The sequence below is a fragment of the Silene latifolia genome, chromosome 2 (genome assembly GCF_048544455.1).
Source record: "Silene latifolia isolate original U9 population chromosome 2, ASM4854445v1, whole genome shotgun sequence".
NCBI lineage: Eukaryota > Viridiplantae > Streptophyta > Magnoliopsida > Caryophyllales > Caryophyllaceae > Silene > Silene latifolia.
The window spans coordinates 25,129,275-25,137,713 of NC_133527.1; the positions used below are offsets into that span (position 1 = coordinate 25,129,275).

Sequence of the window (8,439 nt, forward strand, 5' to 3'; positions counted from 1 at the left end):
AGTTAGGAGCCAAAACCCACATATTAAAGTATTAAAAGGGATATTCCTAGGCTTAGGCATAAGTACACCATACATGGTGTATAGTCATACAATAATCCTTCTGGCATAAAATGAACACAAGTCTCAGAAAACATATCTAACCATTCTACACAGTTTTCTTTAAATATTTTAGCAGTTATTTTTTTTAACCTTTGGGCCGTGCCGGACCAAATTTAGGCCAAAATGATGGCACATACTCGACATGTAATCGAGTTCTAGGTGACTTCGTCATTTCATAGGTGAAGATCTCCAAATTGTAATGGTTATGGATTTCCACCGGGTTTTATAGGTCGAGCTACAAGCTTTTTTCGGCTAAAAAATTGATCGAAGTCCAAACCCAAAATCGGCCCAGATTAGGAGGGCCACCATGTGAGTCAGCTCTAATCCACACCAACTTTGTGACTTTATTATATGCTATGAAGAACATAACTAGATCTCTTGTTGTCTTTTTGATTTACTGTAACACCCCCATCTACCAAAGAGCCTTAACAAGACCTTCCCTAACAGATAAAAGTGTTACCATCTCGGTAGCCCGAGGATAGTAATAATCAAATGTCAATAAAAGAACGTTTATATTATATTACAAGTTATTAACAACCGACTGATGATATAAAAGATACAACTCAAGACTACTATCAGCTATGTGAAACTATCTCTGCCATGACTCGTGGTAGACTCGTCCCTCTAAGCACCCAGCTATGATCCAACATCAACCTGCTAAGACTGACTGCTCACCATAGTGGATCACGGCAGACACAGCACAAACAGACAACATAACAAAACCATACAAGGTCAGCGACTGAGATAACAGACACACTGAAGCAGACACAATACAAGTACAACAGCACACACCACACCTCCCCCAACCAACCATACACCTCTGACTGCCCGAAGGTCCAGCCCTGCCAGATTACCAATCGCAACCAGTAATCCACACCGCCAGTGGGGGACCGCAGCCGTTCCCACCTAAGCCCCGCTAATCTAATTCGAGCGATAACCCATGTTCTTTAATGTGCACATCCCCTCATGTGGTGGGTTCCACAGAGGGCGAATCAAGGGCGTGAAGCCACTCCCGCAAGTGACTCCACTCAGCCGAGGACGCACCTCGAGAACCATAGACAAACAACCACAACTAGCTGTATGACGCGTGCATTTTATATAGGTATTTTGTACTTCATTTGCACGCATTTATATGCATTTTGTGTAGTGTTTAACTACAAATGTCCCTCGAGTTGACTACTTTGGTTTCTCTTGTATTATTTATAGGTATGAACCGGAGAGGAGCGTAATCAAGCTTAATACATGTCCCTATGCAGGGGCGGCTATGGCGGAGGTGCAGGGGATTCATCCGCACCCCCTTTGTCAAAAATAAATACAAATTTGATTGGTAAAGAAGCATATTAATTACGGATAATTCACGCGGTACCCCTAAGATTTGCCACTTTGCACGAAATACCCAAATTTTTGATCCGAAAATCTTAAAGAGGTCATAACTCGTGTTTACGAGTTCCAAAAGTGACGAATTTTTTTTCCAAATCGTTTATCTTTCCGAGAACTACAATTTGAAAAAAAAAAATTTGTTGCATTTGGATTCCGCTACTAGAAGTTATTGTGCATCAAAGTTTTTTCGACCGAACAAACTTTGAGTGAGCATATCTCCTGGTCACGAGTTCCAAATTCGTCAAATTTTTTTTTTCAGATCGTAGCACTCGGAAAGGTGATCGATTTGAAAAAAAAATCTTCACTTTATAAGTTAGTAAACACGAGTTATGACCTCTTTAAGTTTTTCGGATCAAAAATTTGGGTATTTTGTGCAAAGTGGCCAATTTCTAAAACCGATTTATAAAACCATGCTTTAAATCCTTTTTTACGAATTACCCGAAGATGACCGTCGAGAAAGGACGCAGAAACTGCTGTGCCTTTTCGAAGGGACGCAGCACCTGCTGCGCCTCTTCGTGAGGCTGGCGCAGTTCCTGCTTCCTTTCTTCTTCCTTCGTCTTTTGTCAATTCGTTTCTTTTAATTCGTTTGTTCGTCGGTTCTTTGATATAATAGCATAATAATTCTAACATGTAATATATTATTCATAATCTATTGTTAATTTAATTCGACTTAAATCCCTTATAACCAAAATTTGCGGGTTTTCGTCATTAAAGTCAATCCGGGGTTTAGGGATTCGATTCATTAATATTGAGTCTCTGGAATTTGATCTTTGACATAGTTGCATCTGTTATTCATCGTCACCATCGTTAATTCGTCGCTAATAACTTGTTTAACCTAAATAATTTAGTTTGTTTAGTTTGTTAATAACCCTTTAATCTTGTATATAATTAGTTCTAATTAGTTTTGTTCCATGTTTTATCGCTTTTATGACCATTCATCGCATGTAAATAATCTGCTAATCACTTTCATCTGAGTCAAATAATATTAATTGATCATTAAATCACCAACGAACATTAACGATTTGTAATTCCGGCTTCACAGCCAGAACTGAGCCATGGACCGGACGCAGCAAGTGCTGCGCCTCTTCCAAAGGACGCAGCTCTGCTGCCCCTGTTCCTGGTTGATTTCTGTCTCTGAACTTCCGTTGTTGCTTTGACCTAGTTTATTAATTACGTATTTAATTAGCTATTATTCGTATTATCACCTTAATTCCTGTTCGTTAATTCATTTATTTATTCTTTCTTAAATTATCCGTTTTAAATGTACTTTTGACATCAATCAATTAATCCAATGTAATTATTGTATTCTTTCTATTGTATCACTTGTATGCCTTCACATGTAATTGAACTTAAATTCCTACTTTGACCCAATTGTATGATTAAATTACGTGTCTACCGACTTAGTATTAATTCTCACATGCTAGGATTAATCTATTGGATGTTGCATTGCATGCATATAATCGACAATATATCGAGCATAGACAATTTCCCTAATAATTAGTAGAGGTCGCTATCGAGGCGGGCGGGATTAGGTGTTCGATCAAAAGAGCTTCCTAATACGTACCCTCACCCCTTACTCCAGATCTCTGTGAACATCCGTGTTCATTGGCATCCACGAGAGTCATTCTAGACATAGAATGCTAAGGGTAACGAGTTATTGGTGTTAATGTCACTACTTTGTGTCTTGACATGACACGACGTATTCGAACGGTTTCCAATTTTCCACAATAAATTGGTGGCGACTCCACAAATGCAAACGCTTGTTTTCCAAGCGCCCCCGTGGGCCCGCGTCCACAGTTTGGCGACTCCGCTGGGGAAAATACACTTACGTGTAGCCAAAAGGGTGAAACTTGAACAAGGTTAGGGAATATTTTGTACAAGACAATTGTCGGTTTTCATAATTCGGTCTTCCTAGATCGTTTCATTCGGCTTTCCTAGGCCCAACCCAACCCATTCGACCAATCGTCCCGTCTAAACGGTCCTAATTCTTATTTGGGCCTAAGGATGGATAGCGATTGACGTCATCCATACCATGGTACTTACTCTTGTTTGTATCATGGATTTTCACTACTTGAGGAAATGGACTAGGAATCGACCTTACTCCTGTTTGGTACGAGCCTCTCCACAAACTTTGGGTTTGATTGTTCGGTATGACAACCCACCCTTTAAACCAAAACCCTTTTAGGGGCCGTTTGGTTCAAACAATTGGAATGGAATGGTATGGATTCTAATACCAAGGAGGTATGGAGTTAGAACCCCATACTTTTTAATGCTTGTTTGGTTTGAGCTTGTAATGGATTCTAAATGCCATACATGTTGTTTGGTTCACATTTGGAATGGATTTCGAATCGTTTTCTTTTATTCATTATAGATAACTACAATTAATATTATTTAAAATTAAAATTAACTATAACAAAAGCAAAAATCCAAATTACTCCATAAAAATCCATTGAACATGTTCATATAATACGACAATAGCAAAAATATTCTAACACCAATAAAAATCCACATAAAATGTTCTATGAAAAATATGATAGTCTAAAAATAAACTCCTTCTTCCATGCATCAATTATTGCCATTTCGAGGCAAGTGTGGGTGAATGAGGTTAAAAATAAACTCCTTCTTCCATGCATCATCCGGACTCTGATAAAAGAGAGAGAGATCACTTGGACTAGACGCCAATTTTTGGGAAGCTAATAATGCTTCATACCTAGTCAACCCTTGCACACCAAGTAGCTCATTTACCAAATTTTTCTTCTGATTTTCCAATTCTTGCTCACGAACCATAATAGCGTGTTCATGTTGTTGGGTGGTTGATAAAGCATTAGCAATAGTAGACATATGAACATTCATTACACTCATGAAATCAGATAAGTCTGAAAACATATCTTTGAAAGAAGTAGTCAAATCCACAACATCCGACATCTTTCTCTTCTTTGTTTTTTGTTTCGTATTCTCCATCTGAATTTTCACCGTCTTTGCTTTCTTAGAAGTCGGCTCACTTGGACTAGATTGAGTAGGCCGATAAAGTGACTCATTATCATCAATAAGATCATCTTCGTCACTTTCATCCTTGCTTAAGTCAATGGGCTCATTTTGTTGGTTCTCCACTTTGCTTGAAAAAAGTCTCGAGAATAATTTCCAGTGGCTCGATCAGGGCCATAAATAATTGCCAACTTATCAAAGTGTGGAAATGAAACGTTCCACAATCCATGGGCATTTTTATTTTGCTGCAACAATAATACAACACATTCTCGATCAAGTTGAGTTAAAAAAAAATCACCAATTAAGAAAGAGAAACGAAAAGAGAGAAAAAGTATTACCCTACAAAAATCATCATAAGATTGTCTTTCACACTTTATCATATGCTTCTCATCATCCCAGGAAAAGCCAGAAGTGCGAAACATCTCCGTTAGTGCATTATATTTATCCTTAAACCACTTTATCTTTGACTCAATATGAGGATTTGCTTTTAAACCACATCCTGGGAATTTTTTGTTCATCATATCTTCCAACTTATTCTTAAACCCATTCTTGAAACTACCATCAGCTTTCCATTGCGGATCACTATTCAACTCTAACAGCCCATCAATTAAATGCTCTTCTTCAAGTTTAGTCCAAGAACGCTTATTTTTACCCCTTCCACCTTGAGATGTTTGCCCAACATCCATGCTATATACAATCAAATGTTAATAATCCAGCCAACAATAAAATAAAATTATTGCATTCCATTATTACAAAAATAAAATAGTAACATAGGATTTCAAGAAACATTTGCAGAGTTATTGAAACATTACAAAGCATAGGAAAATCAAGTGGTAAACAACTTATGCATTTTGGTTACGTCTAGCTCTCCAATTATTATACATAGTTTGCGCTAAGGTATTCCGATTATTAGTCCATGCATCAGATGTCTCAATCAAAGTAATATAATCAACTTGATCATCTGAATCCTCATCATCACTTTCATCATCATCATCATCATCGTCATCTGAGGCCTCATATATTGTATGATCAGTTGGCATATATTTGCGAATGAGGTTATGTAATAAGGAACAAGCCTGAACTATACGGCCTTGAGTTAAATCTTGAAAAGAAAGAAGGAGACCTAAGGATACCCCATCTCCCTTTTAATAATCCAAAACATCTTTCAATAACATTTCTGGCTTTAGAATGCCTCATGTTGAAATACTCTTCTGCACTCATTGGTTGTCGATCCCCCCACTCCTTGAGGTGATATCTGTGACCTCTATATGGTGCTAAAAAAACCCTCACAATTTGTATACCCCGCGTCAACTAAGTAATAGAAACCTTCAATTTATTAAAAAAACAAAAAGTCACTTCATTTCACAATTGAATATATAGTTATTCTTTTTTTTTTACTAGTATCATTATTTAGCTTTATTACCTTGAGGAACCTTCAAACCATGAGGCTTACTAATAGCATCTCGAAGGACACGACCATCATGAGCGGATCCTTCCCAACCAGGTTGAATATATATAAACTCCATAAATGGATTACATACACCTAACACATTCTTAGCAATTGAACCCTTCCTTGTTCGATATCTTGGTCTATCCTCATTTGGAACTTGTACACTAATGTATGTGCCATCTAAGGCTCCTAAACAGTTCTACAAAACAACAAGTATATGTGAGCGGGCTTAATATTTGCAATAATTATTAGTCTTGTAAAAAAATATTGCAATTCATTAAATAAGTTATAATTACCTGAAAATATTTCCATCTACCATCTTCGCATTCTTCCATTATAGGCTTTGGCTTTTTAAGTAAGTGGTTATGTAATTTTAGTACAGCAAGGAGACAACGATGGAAGTTTCTACTCACACTTTCTCCACTTCTGAAGAAATGATTTCCTATCGTCCTATTTTTAAAATGATGTGCCAATGTATATAAAAACATGGCGACAATTTCTTCTAGTGACATATTTCGAGTTTCCTTCAAGTCTCCAATATCTCTAACCATCTCACAAAGCACGTAAAATGTCTTTCGATTCACACGAAGTTCGCTCTTACAAATTATATCACTATACTTAATTAGTGTATGCAAGTGTCTTTGTCTAAGACGCCTTTTTTCATCTTTACTATATCGAGGATGCTCAATTCTATGAATAGTCACGCCCATCATACACAACACTAGATATAGAATAATGACTATATTAATCACAACCAAAATAGTCAATAACAACTCAATCTGCTTCTTCTTCCTTCTCCTTAATAAGGTCAATTGAGAGGGGGGCATTTCTGAAACCATGAATTATGTAACTATAAGACAAATGAAAACAATCGAATAATGATTATGGAACCATGAATTATAATTACCAGCTAGTCTCACTTGTGACGGACATTATCCGTCACAAGTGAGTGACGGGTCACCTCCTTTACACACAAATGCAAGTGGGAGGTAAGTGGGGCGCTCCATTTTCGCCGCACTTGCCCTCCCACTTGCATTTGTGTGAGAGGAAAGTGACCCGTTACTCACTTGTGACGGATAGTGTCCGTCACAAGTGAGAATTTGTGTAAATTACACATGGAAAAAATTGTGATATTATTACCCACAAAATTTGGCAGAAGTATACACATCCAATCAAAGAGTAACTCATGTCTAATTACGTATAAAGTTGTTTAAAGAACAAATTATGTATACTCATCTTTTCGTTTTAAGAAAAAATTATTAAAAAAAAAAAACAATCTTCATAATCAATGCAATGCTACGTATATCAGTGGCGGCAGCAACAAAATATATGGGCTTAAAACGATCATTTTGCAGCATCTCTGCCATATGACAATATCAAAAAAAGGGACCTATCATTCCATTAACGCTTTGAATACAGATTAGGACTTATTTTAGAATTGAAAAGAAGCATACGTTGTCAACTTCATTCCTATGCACACAGCTAACAACAGCCATGATTTGATCGACATTCATAATCATTAGCTAACATCCAAATTCATTTCCCACCACCCACTATTCACTATTATCCAACAAATATTTCAAACGACTGACAGCTATTCTGAGCAGTCTTTGTCCCTTAATAATGATATCATCCGACGTATTAATCAAACCAAAAAAACAAAATTGAAGGCTATCAATGCAGTGCTACGTACATCAACATTAATTAAACAAAAAAATAAAACAAAATTGAAGGCTATCATCCGACGTCCATATGCGTTAATCAAATTAAACAAAAAAAAAAGAAAAATTGAAAGCTAATTTGCATACCTGACAATCTGACAATGGAGTTTCAAGGGATATCAATGGAGAATTGTTAGGAAGAGCATGTACCGTTTATTTTTCTTTTTTTTTCTTCAGTTTTCAATAGCTTTAGGGTTTGGATAGGGTGGAATGGATTTAGAATCCTGGGATGAGACTTGAGTATGAGATTCCAATGGTTTGGAATGGATTTAGAACCCCTTGGGTATCAAACTCCATTCCAAAAAGGTCCAACCAAACACTTGAATGGAGGAAATCCATTCCAATCCATTCCAAGTACCCCAACCAAACACCCCCTTAAATGCACTCAGCATCCCTTATAATGCTTGTATATTGTTTGTACCATACGTGATCACCATTTCTAAACAAAACCATGACGATTTTTGTAAAAATCAAAATCTCTTTCAAAATGTAAATTTTCGAAACATAGGCCAAATTTAGCGCAAAATCAGTCGAAACTCTATCCAATTGTCGAGTCGAAATTCGGGCCTTAAAACCCATTTCGAAACCTCACTTCGAGTCCACTCCTACAACTACACTAAAGTTGACTAGGACCGACATTTTTCAAACTTAGTCATTTCCTCAAAACTCACTTGACACAAGTGGCACACTCCCACTTCGCGAGTCAAAACATTTCTTTTCGAGTAAGTGTGCTAGAATGGTCGATCGTGTTTTGATTCGTCGTCGATCTCTTATCCAGTTTCCAAGATGCCTGAAACAAGCGAC

General features: G+C 37.0%; 1 long non-coding RNA gene across 1 annotated transcript; it reads right to left on the minus strand.

The window, feature by feature from the left end:
• Positions 1-4,618: 4,618 nt before the first annotated feature.
• Positions 4,619-7,890, minus strand: LOC141628907 (uncharacterized). The gene is made up of 3 exons (XR_012537205.1): positions 7,723-7,890; positions 4,803-5,151; positions 4,619-4,709 (listed from the first exon to the last, which is right to left on the minus strand). It is a non-coding gene; the product is annotated as an uncharacterized LOC141628907 (long non-coding RNA).
• Between the last annotated feature and the right edge of the window lie 549 nt (positions 7,891-8,439).